Raw genomic sequence first — 26,481 nt, 5'->3', positions numbered from 1 at the left:
CCCATCTTTGTAAGCAGAGGAGTCTGACAGTTGTTCTTACTCTACAGAGTAAGACTACTTCTTTGACTACAAAGACTTGGGGAAGTAGCTCTAGGCAGCTGTTTGGGAATGTGCCATCAAGCAGTGCAACTGAACAAACATATTCAGGAGGAAGTTTAATTTCTGAATCATCAGTGAGTGATTGACTCAGAAAAATCAGAAAGTCCTCTTACTGACTGTGAGAATAAACCTGATTTCTGTCTTACTTTTATTGTATTTGTTTAAGTTTTTAATCTTTTTGCCAGTAGCCAAATTCTTTGCAATATGCTGAATATATATCAGGGTTTTGTTTTTATTTTAGCACCTCTCAGGACTTGAGTAAATGGTTCAAGGACTAGTCTCATTGATACTGTCGGCAGAAAAAACAGTCTCTTTCTGCTACTGTGTTTCCTTCATCTGTTATAGAGGAGATTGTGAAGAAATCTTTAATCAACTATATCTTTTGTTTGCATTTAGCTTTTGTCTAATTTTACAATTTCTTTGTCATTGGAATTGCATTAACCCTACGTGTTACAGGTCTCAAAAGGATCATCTTCCAGTGTGAGAAGAGCACTGTGGAACCAGCAGAAATACTAATGTTCTGTTTACAACCCTTTTCCTGCACTTGCAAGGCAAAGTCTGTCTTTAAATGAGGTACAGTTTTCAAAGGCTTTAATCCAACTACCTGAGAATTTCACTGGCATGGTTACATAAAGGTATTAAGAACTGGCCATCTGCAAAGCAACCTTAATATATGCACGTTTTTAAACAAGTTCACTCCTCTCTCTAAGTGCCAAAAATTTTTGCAGTTCATTGGGAAACTCAGCTGCTTTTCTAGCTTATTCTTCTTATCTTTTCTTTGGCCACCAAAAAGTGTGAGAAATCATACTGAATCCTTTAGAAAAAGCCGTGTTTAGGGGATAAAAATGCAAAACCAGCCTGCAGGAGCTTCTTTATTTTTAGCATTCTTTGAGACTGACTCATGGTTTAGCTTCTTGTACACCCTCAATGGATGACATCCACACAGAGCAATCCCTCTAAGCAATATTCCACTTGCTTTGAATAATCTGACCTGCACAAGTTCATTATACAAAGCTTCATATAGAGCAAGAATTTTCTGTCCTGAAAACCTCTCATCAGTAGAGAAGCCAGAATGAATGCAAACAACTTCTGTTCTGAAGTGTCAAGGAATAGGTTTGAGTAAGAATATGCTTTTAAATGCACAGTCTTGCTCCAGCTGACCTGTGATAGAGCTTGCTGTCCACAGCCTTTGTGTTCCATAACAATATTAGAATGTGCTGGGGCTTCTGTGGCCTAACTTCCTATGGTAAATCACAGAATCATTTATGTTGGAAAAGACCTCTAAGATCATCAGGTCTCAGTTGTTAACCCAGCACTGCCAAGTCCACTACTAACCTGTGTCCCTAAGTTCCACTTCTACATGTTTTAAACACCTCCCGGGTTGGTGACTCATTCACTTCCCTGGGCAGCCCTTTTGGTAAAAAATTTTTTCATGGTATCTCACACTGAAACCCTCAGTCACCTGAACTGCTATAAACACCAGGTATTTATATATAGAGAAGGATACAGTGGCATCTCTCTTATCACAGAGGACGTCTGCTTCATTGCATAGAATAATTAGTGTTACTGTGGATGCTTTTAAGGATAAATCAGATGAAAGTTGAATGTTGAAACCACAATCCTGTGAGTCACTAATAAATAGCTGACACCGGCTTGAATGTATGGGCGCTGCATACATTTCATTTCAGTTCTACAAACCTTCTCTTATTTCCCTGCAAAAGGCTGGTTACCAGCTCTTATATATTTCTCCTTGCCTGTATATCATCTCAGTTATTAGTGTTGTGCTTATTTGAAACTGAGACTTCTGCCTACATATCAACTCTTAGTAAAAGGAAGATGTAATTGCTGAAAGGAGTCTTTTGGCATAGTGGCTTTTTAATATAATTACCATTTATTGAGGAACCAATACAGTTAAAATCTTCGATCACAGTTAAAATCTTCTTTCGTGAACTTAGAAATTGAAAATATTTATGTTATTTTAATTTAAGGAACAACCAAAAATCAAACTCATCATTGATTCAACTAAAATTGGTGTTACACTTTTATATTGGATTTTGGGATTTTAGTGGTCTGCTTGCCTGGCTTTTTTTTTCTTAAGTTGATGTATCCATGAAGAAAGACACATATAGCCAATGAACATAGTGTTTTGATGATAATGAATCAGTCAATTTTTGAAGGAAAGAATAGAGTCTATGAAAGAGTAAAACCACTTCTTTATAGGCTAAATGACCTGCAGGTCAGAATGTCAAAGCTGAAATGTTTGAAAGTGCACTTTTTCCTTCTCCTTTAATACAGCATTGAGATGTGCTCAGTCTTTTATTCCTTACGCTTTATATTGATGGCATTTTATGAAGTCATTCCAGTGTTCCCTAGGAATGTAAGATTATGGATTATTTAATATATATTGATCTTAGAAGAATGAATTGAAAGAAATGAGACAATTTTGTGGAATATCTTGACAATAGTTTCTCAAAATACTTTAAGATGAACTGTAGGTTTAGTCTGCACAGATTTCATCCTGGGGTACATAAATGTTCCTAATAGGGAATCTTTGTGTCTGCTTCTCAGAAATATTTGTATTTGTTGGGAAATTTTTAGAGTAGTGATGATATGTTAACTAAAAAGGATGACTGTTTTATGTTATAAAGACAGAAAATTTTTTGAAAAATCAAATGGATAAATTTGCTTGCAAATTACATACTGAATCCAGCTTGCCAGTGAGTAGTCACTGTTTCCTATTGTTTGTGCATTTTTTAATATCTCTTAGTTTACAGTCAATAGTTTGTAATTTATATCAATATTAACGTCTTCCTCTCTCCTAACATTCTATTTTAGGGAAAGACAATAGAAGAACATCATATATTTTATGTCACATTGTTCACTAAATTTTGAACAAAGGGAAACTTTTTTAATTTAAATTTGACCCTTTGTGGAACAAACCACTCCATTTTTCTTAAAATGATTTTTATATAGATAAATTTTAAAACTCTAAATACCTGAATTCGTATCTATGTTTTCCCATTGAATACAAGTAATCATTTTTAAGATTTTCTTCATATTTATAGTATTTACCAGGGCATATGCTCATCCATTCTGGATGTTAATTGATGGCAGAGTTCAATTTTTCTGTCATCACATGGGATTTTTCAAGGACAGACAGTAAAAACTAAGCTGTGAGACTGCAAAACATGTGTCTTAGCTGAGAAAACACTGTCTTCCATCACAGCAGGCTTTCTAGTATATTAGAAAAAAAGCTATTATTAGGAAACTCCCTTCTATTTTTTTAGTAATTTGAAACAGTGACACTCTTGTTACAAATGTGTATGGTACAATGTTACTGAATGTACTAACATTCAAGCCAACTTTTTTTTTTTTTTTTTTTTTTTTTTTCCCTCCTCAACCCTGAGGGTTTAAGTCTATACTTTACAAGACTTGGGTAATGTTTCTGAAAGGTCGTGGAACATTTCATAGATCGGTAATGCTCTTGCAAATGGAGCTTTGATGAGCCGGATACTACTGTTATTCAAAAGGACTGAAAAGTCCCAAGAACTGGCTCCTTTCTGCATTTTCCTGCCACCAGAAGGAAAACAGCTGAGACAAGACAGAGCTTCTGCTGTCTCCAACCCTTTAAAGAGGAATCTTTTGAACAAGAAAGAAATGCATGAATTTGCTTGTTTCTCTGTGGAGAACAGTGAAGTGAACAGAAGGAGCCCAGAACCTGAGGAAAATCAGCTCTCATATTCTCATGCAAAAATTAAGTTCAGATTAAGCTGTTGTTACTTCCTTTCTTTCCTTTTTCTTACAGTTGCAGATTTGAAAAATGAGAATGGAGAACACTCTTGGACCTACAGATCTCTCCAGCCAGCAGAAGCAGGAATGCCTGAGGAATGGTAGTGTCAAGCACACCTGCCCAGGGCCAGTGGAGCTGCCTGGGGCAGCCCCATCCTTCATTAGAACGTCCACTGCTACAGGAAGAAGAGGGAGCATGCTGGGGGACCGAAAGATGGATGTAGGGCTTGGGAAGAAATTAGGGCTGGGGAGCAGAAGACAAACTCTTGTATTCCGTTTAGTAAGGCTTACATTTGTTCACAAGTTTAACCTGTAAATTGAAAGGTTTATGTTTAATGTCTTTGGATTAGGCAATAATGAAATACTATTCCAGTCTACAAAATACTTGCTCTGTAGTATCTGGTTTAAAAGCAGAAAAAAACCCCACCCCAAAACCCTCAGTTCTCCATTATCATGTAAAAGCTGAGGGGTTTTTTTTTGGCAGCTGCATGGTTTCTGAGGCATTCTGGGAGAGCAAATATGGAAGATTTCACTGTGTGGAAGATTTACGTCCATTTAAAAACAAGACCTGTTGGATCAATTATGTGTGCACATATACTATCACTCCAAATCTGCATATATTGCTTTTCCATGAAAAATACAGGTTCTTGCACAATGCTTCCAGTTTCAAAGTATCATAGCACTGTATTTTTAAAGTCTGCAGTAGCTGTTATCTGATATTTATGCAATGCAGACTCTGGGCAGCCAGGTATGTCGGAGTTACAGCAATTTTTGGGTAATATTTCTTAAAGGAGTTTGAGAAGCTATGTACTCTTGAAGGGCTGATCTAGCCTTTTCCCTCCTGTGAGCTGTTCTACGCAGGCACCACCCTGCTCATGGTCCAGGACACAGTTCCAGCCCCCCCTGGGGACATCATTCCCATCCCAGCAACTCTGGAGCAGGGCTGGTCTCCAGCTGCCCAGAGCACTCCCCTGCTGAGCCAGGCCCACCCATGGCCCTGCATTCCCAGAGAGCTGCTTGAGCCCAGGGTGGGGGCTGCTCCTGCTGCCCAGCTCCTGGCTTGGGTGGGACATGCACTGGCTGACACACCATGCCCTGCTGGGTCTCCTGGGGAGCCCTCACCACCTCCAGTGTCTGATTCTGTGGGACCCACCAGCCTTTGTGGTGCTTGGACAATGTGAATGTTTATTAACAACATATTAATTACAACAACAACAACAAAAAATCCAAGTAGATTTTTCTTAACTGAAACATTTCCCAGGAGACCTTTTCTTCCAATCCAAAGCTCACATTCATTAAACTTTTGTCCTCTGTGACAATATGTATTAAATTCAATAGCACAAAATGAGTTGTAAGTCAGCCACTACACTCTGAATCATCAAAATACTGCTGTATTATTACCAGACGTTAAAACCGACATGTTGTTTGAGTAGGAAGAGTAATGCAAGTTTAAGGAATCCTTGTGACTCAGCGGTGTGTGTAGGAAGCCCTGTGGTGGTGTGTAGTGGGAAGAACAGCCTGGAATTGATCCTGCCAGTTTTTCCTGGGGAAAACCGCCAGAGACTTGAGCTGTTAAGTCAATGTTGCGTTTTAATGAAATTTTTGGCACATCTAATGCTGAAAGTCCCCTGAAGGCAAAATATTGTAAATCCAGCTGGTAGTGCTAGAAGTTAGGTTCATAGGTTGGGAAGGAGGTTGTTGCTTGTAGTGTTTGTTGGGAACTGGGGAGAGGTGCTGCTTCCTGTCCTGTGGGATTGGCCCTAGGGAAGTAGGGCTGGGAGCTGCCACCTGGTTCCTCACTGTAAGGGGGTGTTTGCTGTGATTGCTGGCACTGAGCCCTGGACATGAGCAGGGGTGCAAGAGTACTCGATGGAACCACTGCACGGACACTTGTGTCATAAACGTAATAAGTGAAATGAACCATGAGCAGATACATAGGGGAATATACAGGCCAGGTGGCTTGTGAGATGTGTGTGTTTTCAATATGGGCCAATACGTCATGAACTTCATGACTGTGTACATAAGTGGGAACGGAAGCAGTTGACAAAATGTTTATACTGAAAATAAAATTTTACTTCAAAGACTGCTTGTAGGCATCAGTCAGTTAGGGAAAAAGTGTTTTTTTCTTGCCCTATGAGTTTCAGAAGCTGTGTTTCAAAGATGCTTTCAGGGTACTTGCATTCGGGAAATATAACCAAACACACTAGTGAAATACCTATTGCATATATTTAATAATGATGCAGTTGTCAGTTGAGACTAATGAATACTATAACATTAACTTCACACCATAATGTGTATGTGTGCATGTGTGGGCTTTCTCTTCCTGATGGCTCTGAGAGTAGTTTGTTAAGGTAGCAACCTAAAACTGGAGAGTGTTAATAATCCCCATGTTATTTATGTATATCCTTGTGCATTGCACAGGTCGTAGCCTACGTAGAATTATCACTTCTCTGTTGGGTTCTCTCTCTGTTATTTAACTTTCCTGCAGGATCCCACTGAAAGGAAACAAAAGCACTTCTGTCCCTCCCAGATCTGGATGCAGAAACAATCCCACCTCTGTTAACTCCTGATTATGGAACTGGGCCAGCTCAGCTACATTTCTCTGCTTCCAGAGTACACAACCAAATAGTTCAACTAAAAGTAGGAGAAAGTTAGCCAGTGAAGCAAAAGAGCACATTAGAGAGATGATTTTATAATCTTAAGTGTATATTTTTCTCCCATAATGTTATACATCATCAAAAGCTAATTTGAATGGTATTCTTCTTCAGTGATAAAGGAAAGGAGCAGATCCAGCCTGCAGTCTTCTGGCAAGCCCAGAATTCCTTGAGGCTTGTTGCCTCAAGACCCTAAGCCTGTTTTACTCAGTTTTGGATTGTTTTAATTTTATGTTTCTCTTTCAATGTTTTTTTTTTTTCATCATCCATACAGAGAAGTTGTTTCTCAAATTGTTCCTCCTTTCCTACAGTTCTAAAGATAAAGTGTGGAGAGGTTGTTTTGCAAAGAAAATCTACAGGCATGTTGGCCGCCCCGTAGTGTATTGAGAAGTCTCTCTTTAGACAGGTAGAGAAACTCAAGTGAGAACAAACCATTTAAGAGTGGGAAAGGCTGGGATGGTGCACAGTTGATCACATCAATATGGAAGCTTATGAAATCTCAACATTCCAGACAAAGTATTTTATGTGGAAGTAGAGTTCAGACACCTTGAGACTGCTCTGTGCTGAGTCTCAAAGTAGGGTTTGATTTATAAATAGGTATGATTAGGAAACTCCATTTGAAAGCTCTGTTCTGGTCAAACTTAAAAGAGTTATGTGCACACAAAAAGTTCCAGCTGCTGAGCCTGTGGCTGCAGCCTTGTGAACACTCATGACTTAATGAATTCAACAAAAACTGCTGACAATTTTTCACAGGCAATAGGTGGTTGAGTTTTTGCAGCTTTGACTCATTTGTGAACTATCGTACCATTTTGACGCTTGCAAGAAGAACATTTGAGACTACAGTATTTTACTTGCAATCCAAAGTCTCCACCTACTTTGTGCTGCGGGAGGCAATCAGTGAAAGAACTTTGGCATAAAACAATATATAAACCTGGGAGCAGAACACAGGTTGATCATAATGGCTACTCTATTTGATGGTCTATAGAGAAGGAGGAATGCAATTCTAAATCTCATTAAGCTGACGAGTGATCTCTCTGTCTTTCTCTCCCTATTAAACAATTTTGAAATACTTATGCTGAGAGCGCAGTTTAACAAAATTCTAAGCTGCCTTCTGAAGATCCCACAGGGCAAAACCTGTAAACATTCAAATGGGATTTCTAAGTTTGCCAAGACAAAACTGCCATGTATGTGAAAGAACTGAAGGCCACATACCTTATAACTTCTATGCAGGAGAAATGTGAGGAAAATGGACCTTATAGACCATCTCTACTGGAAAATAAAAGTGTTTGTAGGAGCTTTAAGAGGCATGGCTGTTACATTGTTCCATGGTGCTGACTGCATTAAAATGATATATTTTTTTGGTGTATTCTGGCTGCATTTGTTTAGAATAAACTTTCTAGCTTACTTATTCGACCCCAAGATTAGCTCAGTTCCTTAAAGCATGGTGCTAATAACACTAAGGTTGTAGGTTCAATCCATATATGGGCCACTCACTTCAGAGTTGGACTTGATGGTGCTTGTGGGTCCTTTCCAACTCAGAATAATTTGTGATCTACTTTAGGTTACCTTACTTAAATTTGGAAAGCAATCACTATCTTGAAGCTTTTAGAACAGAATCTTGGTTTGTGGCCATAGTGAAAATTATGAGGTACTCAAGTAACTTCAATATCTCTGCTGGACTTTTCCATGCACGGTTTACCTATGCAAACAAAAGCTATGGATGTGACTTATCTGTTCAAGATATCTGCATGGAAGCAAGAGGGGGAAAAATAGAGATTAAAGAATTATGCTTAAAAATATGAGATATTAAAACCCATAATAATTTAAATTCTATGAAATATTTTTTTATAAAATGGTAAGATACTTCTGAATTTTGTCTCTTAAAGGCAACCAAATAATTTGGCCATACTTTGTTGTGCTTTTGGGGATATAACAATTAGATGTAAAACTATAATCTCAAAGATGCCATAATTTGATTTTTTTTTCATGAAAAAGGGACTGAAGTACTTTTATTCATTAAATTAGGAGCAATTCCAATATAAGAATGAATTCAGTAAAGAACTTTTCCAAGAGCTGATTTGGTATATCCCAGGTGAGATGTTCAATGAGATTCCCAAATAAAACCTAAGGCTCTTAAAATGAACAACAAATCCATACTTTATTATAAAATTAATTTTTAAATTTTTAATAGAGAAAACTCAAATTGGCAATTTAAGGTACTTCACAAGCCCTGTTTATTCCAGTTTTCTTCTGACCATTGTAAGCCTGTGTGATTGATTTTAATCAGCCTTCTTGGTTGCAGCAAATTTTGCACAAGCTTTTTTCACTATGGAGTGTTTCTTTTTTTTGATTTTTTTTTTTCCTGGAGAGGGAGGAGGCTTGTGTGGTGGGTATTTTCTTTCGTTGTTTTTGTTTTTGTTTTTTAAGGGGTTTTTGTGTATGTGTGTGGTTTTTCTTTTTGTTTCCTTGTTCTTTTTTTTTTTGCCATTGTTGAATATTCTTACTACCAATTGCCTTGCTTGTTTCTAGAAGTGATAGGATTCAGACATGTTAATGCTGTGGTGTTAAGGATGCATTGGCTTCCTACATCCAAGGAACTCTCTGTAACCTTCTGTTTTCAGAGATACATGGCATGGAGTCAAGCAGCTCTTCTGTAGTTCTTTGAATTCAAAATTCTTCTGCAGTCCTTTCACTAGCTTGGCATTATGTTCAGGAACACTTGCCTGTGCTGTCAGTTGTTCAAGAAGGTGCATAAGAACTTGTTCTTTAATACGCAAATATTTTATTTTTTTCTAAATGGTCTTTTCCTTCTCTTTTGGTCCTTTTTAAATGTTCTTTGAATGTAAAGGTGAATTTTCTAAAATGCAGGATGAAGAAAAGCAGACAGGAAAGGTTCTTAGAATTGTATTTCACAGTCCTTGGCTATTTTGATGCTTGTGTTATTGTGTCTTTGAAACTGAAGTCTGCCTTTATTTACAAATCTCCTGAAATTGCTTCAGTTTTCTTTATATTTCAGCTAATAAATTAAGCATTCCTACTTTCCCTAACCTGTCTCTTATGATACTTTCCATATATGTAATATAAGTGCAAGCAACTTTGCTGTCTTCCACTGTTTGCTAAATGTATTCAGTATTTGAATCAATATTGAGGTTTGCTATGAACAGTTGCGGTCAAATCTATGATAAATTATCTTTTCATCAGTGTTATTAAATGTAGCACTCAGACTATTTGCCCATTAATATGCTGTCATCTTGGAGGAATTTGTGTGAAACTGGATTACACTTGCAAAAAGAATTTCTGTAGTTTCTTCAGGTTGTAGAAAATTACATTTAGGATTAATCTTCTTTCCTCTCCACTTCCTTCCCCTCCCCCAACAACTTTTTTCCTTTCTCCTCCTTCTCTGTTGATATACTCATTATTTTCTGAATGAATGCCAACACTGTAGCAGATTTTTCAAAGACTCTCATTGTAGCAGACATTTTGAGCTATGGCTTTGACAGATTGCACATTTTGAAAGTGCGATACTGTAGCAAGCTTTTTAGTAAATTTGGCAGACTACATACTGTCTTGAAATCCACTGATGAAAAGTGAAAAATCTATTAGATGTAGGTTGGCAGGATACATGTGACCTGCTGACAGGCTGTGCACATTTTTTATTCAATTCTAGGAGCACGGAATCCAATTCTCAGGGGTTTATGAAGAATTTCAGTAAATGTCACTTACAGAATGAAAAAACATCTTGGAAGAATTAGATTGTAGGAGATGACAAAAAAAAGTGTTGCAAAAGTCTTTGTCTTACATACAGGGATTTTACTGAAATTATAACTACTGAGTTAAGAACTTGCAGGACAGCTGGGCCCAGAGAGTGGTGGTGAATGGTGCTGTGTCCAGTTGGTGACCAGCCACCAGCGGTGCTCCCCAGGAATCTGTGTATCTGTGTAGGGCCCAGTCCTGTTTAATATCTTTATGGATGATGAGGGGATCGAGTCTACCATTAACAATTTTGTGGATGACACCAAGCTGGGGGGGAGTGTTGATCTGCTGGAGGGTAGGAGGGCTCTCCAGAGGGACTTGGACAGGCCGGATTGATGGGCCAAATCCAACAATATGAGGTTTAACAGGACCAAGTGCTGGGTCCTGTTGGCCACAACAACCCCATGCAGCGCTACAGGCTGGGGACAGAGTGACTAGACGGTGACTAGAGAGGGACCTGGGGGTGCTGATTGATAGCAGCTGAATACGAGCCAGTGTGTGCCCACCAGGCCAAGAAGTCCAATAGCATCCTGTCCTGTATCAGGAATAGTGTGGCTAGCAGGACCAAGGAGGGGCTTCTTCTCCTATACTGAGCACTGGTTAGGCAGCAGCTTGAGTAGTGTGTCCAGTTCTGGGCCCCTCAGTTTAGGAAGGATGTTGAGATGCTGCAGCATGTCCAGAGAAAGGCAACAAGGCTGGTGAAGGGTCTGGAGTACAAGTGTGATTAGGAGTGGCTGAGAGAACTGGGGTTGTTTAGCCTGGAGGAGAGGAGGCTCAGGGGAGACCTTATCACACTCCACAATTGCCTGGAAGAAGGTTATAATCAGGTGAGTTTTGGTCTCTTCTCCCAGGCAACCAGTGACAGGACAAAGGACACAATCTTAAGATGCACAGGGGGAGGTTTAGGCTGGGCAGTAGGAAGGAGTTCTTCACAGAAAAGATGATTGGGCATTGGAATAGGCCGCCCAGGGAGTTGGGGGAGTCACCGTCCCTAGAGGTTTAAGGAAAGACTGGATATGTCACTCAGCACCATGGTCTGGTTGACAAGGTGGCATTAGGTCATAGGTAGGACTCAATGATCTCAAAGGTCTTTTCCAACCTAATTGATTCTGTGATTCTGTGATATAATTGGTAGAGAATAGATAGGATCCACAATAGAAATATATATTTTATGGTGCTAAAGAGCTGCTTTGATTATGTCCCGTTCTTGAAGAAAGAATTTGCAAGCAGGAAATCCTTTTATTTTCCAGTGCTTAAAATACAGGCTTACACTTGCAGTTTTGACTCTCCATTTTTGATGTTGGGGCTGGGATACTCAGCATTCCATGATAGTTCTGCAGGAAAGAACTCAGCTTCCACAAGCAGAAGGGGTTTTACAACAGTCTATTTGCAGGCAGAATGCTGCTCTGAGGAATTTCCCTTGTGGCTTTGAAAACTGTAACCCTTGGTGGTTTCTAAAAAGGTGTGTCTGATATACACAGTCTTGTACGAAAGGGAATTGAAGTTAATACCCAGTGCATACAGACACAAGAGGTGCCCTGTGTGTGCCTGTGGTTAACCTGCGGCATCATGAGTTTAGTTTGAATACTCAGGTCATGAATTTGGCAAAGGAGTGACAGGACCCTCCTCTGCATCCTTGACTACATATTTTCACCTCACCTCCACTTTTGTACTGGAATTGCCTTTTGGCAGCCTACGGTTAGTTGAGTCAAACTGCTAATCTAGCTAAAACTAATAATACCACAAAAGAGAAAAGAAGTTAGTTAATGGCTGGATTGGGAGGCTCAGTGGGCACGTGGATAGTAGTACTTGTGCAAAAAGAGGAGGAAATATATGGTTAGGGCAGGCAAAGGGTAGAACTACATTTTTAGTAGTGGCTTAACTTTGCAGGTTTCTTTAATTCTGTGACATGTACTCATCAGAGAAATAATTGGCTTCCTAATTCTTACCAAAACTGTTACAGGACTTAGGATGATATTCAAATAATCACCTGTAAAAGTGGAGGCATCTATGTTGCACTCCATTGAAGTGTAAGTGCATTTTAATGGTTGCCATAAAATTCCTACCTTGGATGCTAATAATAGTGGAGTATTAAAATAGATCTTACCAAAACAGATAAGTTGTCTCTCATGTTTTCTCTCTTGTATGTTTGGGACTTCCACCTTTTTTGCATTTCAATAAGAATGGACTGTTCTGTTATTTTAATATTCTATATTTCCATTGAAAATATGTAGCCTCAGCACTGACCCTGTTGTGATGTACTAGCAAAAAAAGACATACAAAACTTTACTAATTACTTTCTGCTTAAAATTTGCACAGGCAGGCTTTCCTTTCTTTGCAAGTTTTAGGGATATTAAACTGGAAAGAGGATTGATAATGAAATGATGAAACAGACTCTTTAACAAGAAAAAGGACTATAAAAAATTTTAAAACTCCAAACTACTGATTTTGGAGTCCATAACTTGGGTTTTAGTATTTGAAGCTGATTTCTACTTCTAATACTAATTTTGTGTCTCAAAATATGAAATAAAGAATGCATTTCTCAGATGAGAAACAGGACGTAGGAATCATGATTCCTAGCAAATTCTCTAAGTTAAAGCCTTGGGTTTTTCTTTTTAAGACTTGACTGTCTTAGGGAGACCTATTCTGTTTTTGAAAGACCAGTGCTGGCACTGAACATAGTGCATAACTTAAAACGTCACAGGAAGTTGCAGATAGAAGTGTCCTAGGGGACTGGAGGTGTTTATAGTTTCTCTGAGGGAGTGAGGATGTAAAAGAGAGAAATTACGGACTTACAAAGATGCTTATAAGGAGATTCATACTGATTTTTACGTATGAGACACGGCTAACTGCTGATACACAGTGTGGGTCTCTCCTATGAGGCATTTCCACATAGCAACTAGATATCCAAGAGAAGTGTTGCACAATTTTTAGACTGCCAAACAAATCTCGGCCATGAGAAAAGGATCTGAAGATGCAAGGAAAAATAGGTGATGTGGAAAGGTGGTCCGATCGCCCAGTTGGCCATTGATATGTGAAGTCCCCTTGCCAGCACAGATGTCCTCCCATCTCACCCCAACCCTGCATCAGAGCTGCTTGACAAACGTGGGTTAGGCAGCCTGGTGCTGATTTCTGAGCACACCAGAGAAAGAAAATTAAAAATAGGTGATACAGCAGTAAAGAGGATGGGGGAAAGGGATGTTGGGAAATAAAGGTAAGGAGACAATGATAGTAGGGAATTTGGAGACACTGGGGTAAAGTGACTCTGCATGTAAGAGCGGAGAAGGAAGTATTTGGTGTTTGCCATCCTTTGCCTTGAAATACAGGGGTGTCTGAGTTGTGGATAACTGTACAGAGGTTATAGAGATACTGAAGTGGTCAGATTCATGAGGTTGGGTCTGACAGGATAGATGGTAGCACACAATCAACTATAAAAATCAAGATGGCATTTCCTTCTATGATTTGTGTCATAAATGAGATATTTATATAGAGTTAAGGTGATATTTTATGTGTTTGCTATAAACAGCATAGTATTTTTCTCTGAACCTTCAGTGTATTCTATTGTGAAGGGCAGCATATCAGACAAAATACATTTTTTGTTTTGCTCCTCTATGTCAGCTCCCAGTTTAAGTATTAATTTAGAATAATGTACCACCCATCAATCACAACTTCCATGTCTTCATACTTTCCTTTGTTGTCATCTTCAGACTTGAACTAGCATGTTCCAAATATGTGTCAGTCTTTAATCGGTGTAGCCAGAATGGCATCCAACCTTTTGCAAGTTCTAGTGTACTTCTTCTGAACCGACATCTGATCTGTCAAATTCACACCTCCTGAAAATGTGAAGATGTAGGCAACAGTGTTAGTATAAGAATTATGTAATTGTGAGACAAAAATGTATAAATGCTTTTCAGTAAATTCTTTTTCTTAACACCATATACAATAATACTGTCATTTCGTCATTTGTATTAAATGTGTATTTAAAAAAAATAGTTCCCCAAATTAAAATCATTCTCCCAATATAAATACATAAAACTATCATCCTAAGAACTGAAGGCATTATCTTTGGGAAAAATAAAGTCACATTTATTGCAGGTCCTTATTTGTAAGGAACAAGATAATAGTGAACAGTAGTTCACTTTCAAAAGGAGAAAAAAAGAAAATCCACAGATTTCATACCAATAGTCCTTGTTGCTTTCCTCTTATTATTTTTTTCTTTTTTTAAAATTTTGTTTCCTCTTTGAATGCGCACTAATATATTTTACTGAGCTATGAAACTACTTTCTTCAGATCACTGGGGAGGAATTGACATTCTTGAAGATGCATGTGATCAAGCTACTTACAGAAAGAATTGAAAATTCCTTGTCAGCTCCATGCATTTGTATTAAATTCAAACGTACTCTATCTTGGGACTAATCAGTTTTGCCCTTGTATGACATATACAGAGGCATCTCTGCACCAAAATATATTAGGGACTGAGATGAAGTAGGCATCCACAAGTGACTAAGGCCTAAAATTGCCATATGAACTGTTCACTTGCTCTCAGGTCACTGTTCAGAAATACAAAGTCCCTATTCAAGGCCTGTTGTGTCTCAGTGACAGATGTGAGTAAATTATGCATAAGTCCTTGGAAGAGCTTGATTTATCAAGCAAATGAAAGACATTCTGAGGATGATGAGTTCAGTTCATAGTAAAGAAACACTGACTCCTGAGTAGCACAATGGTTAGAGTACTTACTCAGCAATTGAAAACCCAGGACTGAAATCATAACTTTTGTTAAAGAGACATGAATCCTGAACTCACTTCACAAACAGTGCTGTGGCCTGTATCAGGGTTCAAGTCTGAGCTGGCAGGGTGAACAGTTTCACCTGTGTCAAAGGGTACAGAAAGAATGATCTGCTTGAGACATCACAGAAACACAAGTAGAAACCGAAGTATGGATGCTCATGGGAATGTTAGAGAATGAGGAGAAGGGATGCTGCTGGTGTCGCCTATGTTTTCTTTGTTAAGGTCTTACTGAAGGGGTTCATTAGCAGCACTGGAAAGCAGGATCACACCCTGCAACAGCAAATCCACAAAGAAATGATTTGGTTTTATTAGTATAAAAATGCCACTTGAAATATTTACTTATTCATTTACATGACTCTTGTCCTAATCAGAAGCCCTCTGAATTTGATGAGCTTTCCCATTTACTTTTACAGCGCAGACTTAGGCTGTAAATTTAAAATTGCCTCTGCCTCCCTCAAAGAAGTGTTGTATTACATTTCAAACAATGTTTACTGGTGATGATATGAGTTGTCATTTTGATTACAAAAAGAGGCTCTGCAGGGAGTTGCTAATAGTAACTCTAATAGAGAGTCAAACAATAAAAGACTGGAAGGATTCAATATAAATTATAACTGTGCTTTAATTTACAATTGTTGTCTTACAAAATGTTCTCTGAGGAATCTTTCAAAAATAAGTCATCCATACACCCATTTTTAAAGGAAAAGGGACTCTGGCAGAATGAAACATTGCATTGTACCTGTGGACAGTAACAAATATTCAGATTATTTTCTTTTAATAATACAGTGCAAAATAAAATATTTAAAATACCAAGTAAGACATTTAAAATTCAAGGGCTGTGAGTCTGATTCTTTTTCTAAGCAAAATGTGGTCTTCCTTTATTGCATCTGAGAGCAATACTATATTAACCCCAGGCAGCATCAGCCATAAAGTTAAAATTACAGCACTATGTTCCTCAAGGGAAAACGTGAAGATGCTTCTTACATTTGCATCAAAGATCAAAGCAGTTTGGGATAGGTGCTGACTGAATGTACAAAATTCAAAGGCTATTTAAGGCTAATAGCTCCAATTAGTAGTTCACCAGACTGATTTAGTGGCAGAATAAGAATTTCATACAATATATCATAAAGAAGGGAGTCTCTGTAGCTGAAACTAAACAAAAAAATATCATTTCAGCCAAAAATTTACCTGCTTTTTTGTTATCTACTATGGAATAAGATTAAAAACAAGATTTTTTGTTGTTGTTGTTGTTCTTTGGTTTGTTGTGGGTTTTTTTGTCAATATATAATACTTCTCACCTTTCAAAACAGTAACAGCAGTTTAAGACTATAAAAGTAATTTTCAGAGTATGGCAAGAAGCCATATGCATTATCAGATAAGTGATAATTTGTCATTAATTAAGTCCTCTTCCTTTGTGTATGGCAGGAATAGGCAAATCAGGTCCTGTCCTCAGGTCATTAATAGTGGTCTGAGTCCTTGGGCAACAGGAGTGCTTGCTGCAGTCTGTCATCCTGACTTCTCCCTTTCTCTCCATGCACTAAGCAATATTTAGACTGCAATCAGGAAATCGTGCTGTTTTAAATCAGCCTATTATCATATTTATTTCTTGAATTTCATTCCTGTGGTGAATTTAACTATCTGCTATTTTATGTAATTTCTTATATAAAGCCTCAGTTTTAGACGTTCTACAACTAGAAATAAAACTCTTAAAACCACATGCAGTAGCATGGTAAAAATGACCCTTTGTTCCCATCTGCTGCTTACGCAATTTGAAATTATGTATGCAGGAAGTAAGGCTATTTAATACTCTATGAATTTGCACAGAAGATTGATCCAAAGTGATATTATATTTTTCCTGTAATTGTAATGCATAAAGAAAAAAAAAAAAGAGGTTCAGTGACTTCTTTGTTTTTGCTGTAGTATAAAATTTGTCTTTTAAAATAAAAAAAAATTGGCTCAGAGCAGTGAAGAGAAAAGGTATCAGTTGCAACCAGAATGTAAGAACTGTAATATAATATATCTAAAAACTTATTTGTCTTTCTCTGTTGGCTAACATCTGATTTGCCTTTTTCTATCGGTCAGTTTTCCCAAGCTCTGAACTCAAGCCAAGTAATCCTTTAGGGATGGACAGATATGCCTAAAAAGGCAACCTGAAGCCAGATGGCCCTGGGGATGTTGTGAAATGAATATATGTTTCAAAAGAGAAGCCCAAATAAAAAGAAAAAAGGTGCATGTTTTGCATTGCTCTTTGAGTTGGCATACTCAGGCTGGCAGTACTGAGCTGCTTAGGCATTTTGAAGGTGGACATATGAAATTACACATGCAATGAGCTGGGATTCTTGGTCTACAAGGTTTTTCAAATGCCTCTTGAAACAAAAGGGATATTTTGCATATTGAATCAATTTAACTTTCCCTGTAGAATCAATAAGTCCATGGTAAAATATGGGACTGGTGTGGAGTGGCAGCAGTATAAAGCAATCCCGTACCTGACCTGAGTATTCAGTAAAGGGGTTATTCTGAGAGACTTGAGATGTCCAACAGAGCAGTCCTCATTTCTAGCCATTTCTCTGCAGTTCTGGAACAGGCTATTTCCATATCTCAGCATAGTCTATGTGAAACTTTGCAGCAGGTTTTGAGGGTAAGCACTGGATGCTAAATCATGAACACTAAAAATATGACTGCAGAAAAGAATAGTTTTTGGATCTTTCTTGCTCACCTCATTAAAAGCTGCACAGATATTGGAACATTGCTCTTAGGGGAGATCTGAAGGTGGGCATGAATCTTTTAATTAACAATTTAAAAGAAAAATGATTCTCTTTGTGCATATCAGCTTATTCTTAACAGGGTAATCCAAATGATATGCAAGGGACAAAAAAAAGCAAGTCTGAAAGCTGGCACAACATTTTATACCTGCAGTTAGATTTCAGACATTTTCTGTATGCAATTAAAATACATTTTATCTTTGTACAAGAGCTTATTTAAAAAGTATGACATGAAGAAATTATTTGAGGGATTTGACGTACCATATTCTTATGCATTTGGTAATCATTGAAAGATTCCCATTAAAATGAGTGTTCAGAATCAACAATAGTTTTGCCTATTTTTAAAATTTCCAAATGCAATTGCAATAATGCAATCTAATGTATTTTTACAGAAAATCCCAAGTGTTTTTTATCAATTCAATTCAATTCAATTCATCCCAATAAATTTTTACAATAAGAATGTTATTTTTTAAATATTGCCTTTACAAGGATTGTCAGGAAAGAATTAATGTAAAACTTGGGAACAGTGCCTTACTATCGATTGATATGAGATGCTCCAAACTTTCTTATAAAATAATGTCTCTTTCCTGATATATGTATAGTGAATTTCTATACATCAGTTATTGCTTAGGGATGGGTCAGCCACCCGTTACCTTGAGTGTCCTTTTTCCTTTTGTCCTTTCAAGGTGACTTTAGTAGTTATGTCTCCAGAAACAGCAGGAGCAGAGAGAAACAGGGAGGAAAGAATGTCAGCCAGCCTGTAAATATCTGGGCCATAAGCACAATTTGGTATTTTACTATGTGCTAACTGGTTGTTAAATTTTAGGGACAGCCAGGAGCTAAATTCACCTAGTTTATACATATTAAGGCACATGGCCATGGAAATCAAAATGGTTATGTTTCTCTCCACACCGAGTACATTTATTTGCAAAAAATCTTTGATCAAAGCCATCTAGACACTTTATTAGGTACGTCTACTGAAGGTATGTTTCCTAATTGTAGCAGCTGCAATGAAATCTTAGGCTAAGAAAGTTGACTGTGGAGAGTTTAAGCTCCATATCTGCTGAATTCCTACTTGTAGTTTAAAAGGACAGTTCAATTGTCAGCTATCACATATGGGCATGTTGGAGTAATATCACAGACCCTTTCTCTTTTTCCTGTCTCTACCACCCCTCAGAATCTAAAACCATTTTATTAACGAAACAAGAAATAATAATGAGAAGCTGTCTTAGCATAAGAAATATGGGTCAAAATGCAATAGGGCTTAGATAATTATTTTCAGTAAAGCACCCTGGCTGTTTTTGCTCTGAAACCACTTATAACTAAGACCTGGCCTCTGTGTGAAGTAGAAGAGCCCTGCTGATAGTGGATTGATGCTCTCCATAGGAACGTGAGCTGCAGAGTTTTGGCGACAAAAGCGTCTGCCATTATGGCTTTTTTTTGTTTCTTTTCTTTTCCTCTGTGTGTGTGTGTCTCAAGAGGCTAGCTGCTAAATTAGAAGCTGTGATTTATATTCAAATTAGAGATGGAAGAATATCTACTAACTTTCAATTTAATTGCTTGTGTTGCTGAGTGGGTTGTGTTTGAGGTGTTTGTAGCATTTCAGAGTGATGGTTCTGCAGCAGACTGACAGAAGACTGCTTGTACCACTTAGAAACTGCATCTTTCGCTCAGAGGGGGAAACCTGAATGTATTGATTTATTCCTATGTTTAGAATACAATGAATGAAAATGGCACCTTATACGTTCTGGGATCTATGCCTCAACTGAGCAGACTGGAGAAACTGTAACAAATGCAAGAACAAAGCAGTCTGTTAATGATTCAGTTTAAAAAGAGAATGGAAATATCTTTTGTCAGCTGACAGATGTGTCTGAACATTTAATCATATTAGTTATGATATTCAGTAGAAGAATTATCCTATGAACAGCAGGGAGGTTAGTTTACCATTGTTTACTCTTGTCTTTCTTGACTTCTATGGAACAAATAGCCAAAAGGAAGAATTGAACTTGCTTGAAAAATTGAATCAATTAAAATTGATAGAGTGAATACTTGTCTTACTAGAAGTGTATTTATATCTCTGTTTCAAATAGGAAAGATGAGAAACTCATCAAAATGAAAATGGGCACTTGAATGGATATAATCATGAGGATGTTCCCTTACATGTATAATTCCATTACATTTTAGATTTAAAGGTGTTTTATGTTACGCATTTTCACTGCTTGTGGAAATGAGGCAAGAAAAATTCCTGTCTGTGTTTTGCTCACCAAATTGAATTGGGCAGGAAACAGAAACACACTTATAAGTTCATTCTGCTGATTTGCCTAAAGTTTGTGAATTCAGTAGAGAAGGCTTGGGGTGGTGTTTCCACAGACAAGAATGCATATGGCTTACACTATAGGTAGAAATGGATCTCTTCTCTGGGTTAACCACATGATTCATGAAATGGAGGTGAACACTAGAGGAAACTAGAGGAACAGGACTTCTTTACTGGCTTTTTCAAACTCCTATATGAACGTCCTTTTAATCCTCCCCACGGATTTCGTGCATGTGCCAGAAATAAACAGCTGACCTAAGGAAGAGAATTCTCCCCTGTGCATCTGTTTGGGTTATAGGTTTATAGCAGTACTGAGCTGTGGAAATCAATCTTTTGTAATCTCTGCCCTTTATGCTTTACTCAGAGGGCTGCTGTCGCATCTATAAATAATCCATTTGTGGATCTATTTGAAGATAAAAGAAGCTGGCATACAAAAGAGTTTTGACATGCTCTCCAGTTACTTATCCAAAAGTGAATGCAAAAAACCTGGGGTGTTCTGGGTTCACCTTATTGATTTAGATGTTTTTCCCTCTAAAATGCTGTTAATGCAGATTGCATTTTCAAGACAAAGCTTATAGTCCAGGCAAGACTTAAATATTTATGTTGTCTATAAAATCCTATCAGAATAAACCTGTTCAAGTCTATCCTGTAAGCAAGGGCCCAGTGTATAGATGTAACACAAATGAAATATAAAAACCTGCAGGCAGAGCTGTTTATGTCTGTGTACTGTACTTCCCCAAAGCTGTTCAAGACAGGGAGGAGGAAGGGTGGCACCAGATTTTTATAATGACTGTATTATTCTTAAGTTTTTACAGCTTCAAGTATGTTGACTAATTGAAAACTAGCAATCCTGAATTAAAAAAAACCAACTCCAAACATCTGTTACTGTGGCTCCCTTTCCAGAAATGGTTACATTATATGATAAGCTCTTTTTTTTTTTTTGCTTTGTTAACAGCATTTATTTTGAAGTCTTGTTCATTTGCCCCATTGTGCTCCCTCCTCCTTTAGCCAGGTGGAACTCCTTCTGTCTTGTTTCCTCTTCTCTGTTTCCTTGGAAGAGCAGTTTTCCATACGTATCTACGTGACAAGCCATGGATGGAAGATTTTTTTTTATTACTTAGCAGATCTTTATTCTTCCTTATCTTTAGGGACAAGGCTGTCTTTGCAGCGGACAACAGAAAGCTGAAGAACCCTATGACTTGATATGGAGAGGGGAGAGGATTATTGCACTTCAGAAGTACAGCTCTCCTGCTGTGGGTGTGAAGGGCAGGGGGACCTTTATCCCACAGTCTTACTGCTAACTGAACTGACCTTCTGATAAGTGTGCTTTCCCTTGTGTTGTTTTCCATGCTGGATCTCTTTGGAGACAGCATTTGTTATATTACTGAGGTGATAGGGACTTATAATGATGCAGAAATCCAACTTTTCTCCACCATTTGCTTTGAGACTCTTAGCTTGCCTACTTGACTATTCTCACAAAGCCTTGTGTTATTTTTCCTGACTTATGACCCCTTAGGAAGATATCTCGAAAGTTCTGCTAACATAGGTTCTCTGATTTTACCACAGTTCCCTTCTGAGCTTGCTTTTAAAACCAAAAGCAGCAGAATGATGTAGCTGTTTAATGCACCTCTTCCACTGGTGAGTAAGGGCTGGAAGTGCCAGACAAAGGCCGTTGTGTTCTGTGGGTCACAGAACAGCTGAGTTTGAGCCACAAGTGGTGCTCTGAGGTACCTCATCTTGTTTTCAATTTGATTCTTATCTGCTATTTTAGGTACCATTATTACTCTTGGAACAGTTACGATCAGCACTCTTAGTTAAGTGGATGTCCTCAAGTTTCACTGACTTTTGAGTGTGAAGGAGAATTTAATTTTTCAAAAATCTTTTCTAAATTGAGTGGTTGGTGTGAAAACAAGGTCAGAAAATTCTTTACTAGAAAAGAAAGAAAAAAGAAACAAGGATGGCTTTAAGGTTGACATAATGAAAAAGATCATGTAGAAAAGTGGTAAGCACAGTGCTTGTTACTGTGAGGATCCAAATTATTCAGGCTGATGAACTGGCTTAAACTACACTCTTTGCTCTTGTGAAAGTATATTGAAAGCATGCATTTGTTTCTATTATCCTAGGTCCTAAAAAGAACTCTATAGAAGTAATTGGATTTGCCACTGTTAGGATGGCAGCAGCACTATCACCCTGCCTAACTATTGTGTTTAGCTAAGGTTGTGTTGTGATTACCATTTTGTGAGGGTGGTCTTTCTTCATCCATGGTATTCACAGCAAGCAGTTCTACCAACTCTGATCTCACCTTCCATTCCAGTTGTATTCCTTCCCCTCTTTCACCTTGTCACAGACAAACCAGGGTTCCTGACACTGCTTGGGTGGTTGCCTTTCAGAGAAAAGTATTGCAGAGGCATTCTAGACTTGGACAAGGAATTCCTGTTTGAGGAGAGGTCTGAAATTCAAAACACAGCTTAAAGAATTTAAAAGAAATTTTTAGGAACTATGGTTTTAAAATATTTGCTTTATTTCCTTTCTTGTGATGGACTTGTTCCTTTTAACATTCTCAGGAAGCATGACAATGGCCACTGGTCACATAGCTTATTTGCATGCAGTGAGCTCTGCAATAGCAGTGATACAAACATTGGAATCCTCTAAAAAACCCAGGAGTTGTATCTGATTGGAGCAACTGAAACAGTAACGAGCAGCTGAGAGCAACTGGATAGGGTAGAAGGAATTTACAAAGAACACACTCTTCAGATCTTCCTTGGGTGCAATGAATTGTAGGCCAACGTTAATATCATAAGCAGCTCCATATTGTAGAAACTATCTGTTAGTCTATTTGTGTGCAGGCAAATATCTGCTAAAATTGAACTATTTGTAGGAGCTAAAAAATGCCTTCATAAAACTTCTCCTCCTTGCTAAGTATATATGGGTGACTGTCCTAGCTTTGCTAGCTATAGAGATATTTAAATATTAGATCTCTCTAAGATGCTGGAATTAGTGGGTTCTGCTAATTACAGTTCTGTATAAAGTTTTCAGGAGGCTTGATATTAACTTGAGAAAAAATGGAACTTCATCTCTAACTTTCAGCTACCACAAGAAGGATGTTATTGACCTATTAGATAAATTGCAGAAAAGAAGTACCTTTAGGTATTTGATTTTGGTTTATAATTGAATCTCACAAACCCTACAGATGTTTGTTTAGCTTTTGCCTTGATCTTTCTGAATATTTAGTATAGTTATTGGTTTAATGGCATACACACCTGAAATAACTATTTAGAGACCTCCTTCTTTGGAGACTATATAATGTCCAATAGTATAATAACATCTGGTAATAGGAGACAACTGTAAAGGGCTTTAGACAAACATGCTTTGCTTTATTGCTGACATAATGAAGAGACACATATGGAACTTGGTGCTCCTAAAGAAATATGTTTGTCTGCAAAATAGAAATGCAAAATGGAGAAATCCAAGCAGTTAATTTTCATTCTACACTATGAAATTAAAAATATGCTGATCTGAATACGAACTGTAAAAATGCATAATGCCTTTTGACAGAGATCATAAATCATGGGCTTTTCAAGGCTATTAAAACAAATTCCACCCACATTGGCAGAGCTGTTTTCAAAATAATTTTGTTAACTAATGACTTGTGCTATGTTTTGAAAAATATGGTCTCCCTTATGAAATTATTCCAGTTATTTAAAAAAATTAATTTCATACTCAAATTTTCTAATGCAGTGGTTCTAAATTTATTGATACATAAACTATAATGCTTTTAAAATCAGGATGGATTGCTGAAGATAAAACCTGTGTATGCACTGATATTATTACAATGTCCACTAGACAGTAAACCAGAGATGTAACCCCAAGTATTCATGGGTTTTTTTTCCTCTATAATTAATAATGTGCCTTGCTGGTGTTTTTTTGTTTTTTTTTTTTTTTTTTTTTGTGTCTGACTTAAAAAGATTTTCAGATAAATTATCTTGGAAAGGCATTATAAAAAGGTCTGACACTAATAATCTTACTTGTTCAGAATCTTATGTTGAGTAATATTTTCTGCAGAAACTTGCTAGGTAAGTGTTACTCAGCATTAATAAGAGTTTCTCCGAAGAGTTTCTTCAAAGTTTTCTCCACTGATTGTATGGAACATCTTGCATTACTGAAGACTGTTAAATGAAAAAAAAGCTTGCAATGTTCATTCCTCAGAAAACTGAAAAGAGTTTTGGGTATCCTGAAAGCCTACTGAAAATCTTTCTTTTTATCTCAAAAATGAAAAATTAAAAAAGCTTTTATGTGGATTGTAGAATAGGACACAAATTTTCTTCAAACTCTCAGATGTTTTTCTGGGATTTCATGTGTGTAATAATAAAGACTGCAGTCTAAAAATGAAACTTTGCTAACAAAACAGGTCTAAAACTTTTGTTTTAAGTGGTAAAAGAAAATAAAGGGAAAATGATTCATTCGAATACCTATATATATGAAGATGGCATTTATAGACTTTGATGTTTTTCCCAGAAATGTCAAAGCATTTTACAAACACTCACATAACATAAGCTGGAAACTAAATATTGAAAAAACAAATGTGTATTGATACCTCTACTTTACACAAAAATGAGAGAATAGCAGAGCAGACACTGATTTTCCTGGGGTTGCACACAAAGTCACTGTCAGAGTAACGGAAAAAGCTAACAACAGATTCTCCAGTGTGATTGAAATCTGAGGTTAAATGTGGCAAATGAGAAAATGAAGAAAAAATAAATGTTGTTTGTGTTTCAAGATAATGAAGTCTCACTTCAGGCAAAATAAATGTTGAAAAATTGTATTTTATGATGTAAGTTGTCTTTCTTTGGGTGCTTTTGGGACACTGAATTTGTGACAATGTGTTCAAAACAATCCTTGAGTTGCTGAAATTTGGTCTGAATAAAATAGGCCATACAACTATTTGTGAATAAAGTAACCTAGAAGATTATCCTGCATTTGAGATACAGATTTATAAGACCATACCTGTTTCTCTTAACAAGAAGTTTCAAGCTACAACAAAACTATCTGCTGGCTAGAAAGAAAGGAATGTTTCAGCTGGCAGTGTTTATAAAGTTGGTATCTACCTCCACAGTTTTATGTCCTCTCTTAGCCCACAGCTATGTTTATTAACACCCTTAAGTGAGGGATAGGATCTCAGGCTCAGAAAAAGGAGTCAAAGAACACTGTCTTCGTGGCATAGGCAGGAACCTGAGCAGATGTGGGAGTCTCTGTTCTGCCTCTTTATTGCATGATCTAGACCAATGCTTACCTGTATTTCCAGGAAAAAAGGAGGGAGGACAAAGGAAAGCACTCTCTTTCCACCTTACCCTCTTATGCATCTGTCTGTGGGTCATTTCATAAGGAAAGTTTCTCCTGGGAGAAGCTTCTTGTTTAATGCAGATATTGGTAGATGCAGATACTGGTGTGACAATGACAATGCAGACCCACAAATTTCAGCCACCTGGTGGCTACAATCCTCAGATCAGGCCTCTAGGAGGAGTTTTATTGTCAGTCTCAGCTATGTCGCGCAGTTATGTTAGTCAGTTATGTTATTTAATGCACGTTACTATCTTGGCTGATAGATACCACCTATATTGTGTTTATGGCTATTTACATTTCCCCCACTCTTCTTAGCTATCAAGTCAAGCTTGAAGTTCCTTTTAGTAAACCTTTTTCAGCAAGCAGATCTTAAAAGCCTGCTCTGATACCTAAATACATATTGCACTGGTCCTGGTGTGCTTCAGGAGGAAATGTAACCCTGCTTTCTTTTCTTTGTCAAAAAAGAAAATTGCTTGAGTATCATGAAGCAGCATCAGCAGTTCACAAGAAAGTGTGCTCAGCTAGGCCAGAGCCTATCCTGTTGTCCTGTGTCACATTAATACTCCAAATAAGATTATCAACAGAAGAGTAAATAAGAACTGTGAGTCTGAGAGTCAACATCCAAACCCTCACAATCCAAATGATCTCCCCTACCTCATCCTGAATAAGTGCTACTGGTGGGTGTTACAGCCTGGTTGGTCTTCTTTAGCTGTCTCCTCCAAACAGGTGACCTGCCACCATTTCCAGTTTGATTTAGTGGATTTTTAGGCATTTTCAGGACTTATGGTGAGATGTTTTTTTATCTGTTTGTATGTCAGTGCATTCATATTCTTTGATTTCTCAAAAGAGGCTCCTGAAAGAGTTAAAGATCCAGGAAAATGGATTTTGTTACACTAAGCTTAACTCCAGTGCAGTATGAATGCTGTTTAATTGCTTGTTATTGTCAACACATTACCTAATATGTCATGTTTTCCTTCTTTTTTTT

Source organism: Corvus cornix, chromosome 1A (assembly GCF_000738735.6).
Source record: "Corvus cornix cornix isolate S_Up_H32 chromosome 1A, ASM73873v5, whole genome shotgun sequence".
Lineage (NCBI taxonomy): Eukaryota > Metazoa > Chordata > Aves > Passeriformes > Corvidae > Corvus > Corvus cornix.
This window is presented reverse-complemented; position numbering follows the sequence as displayed.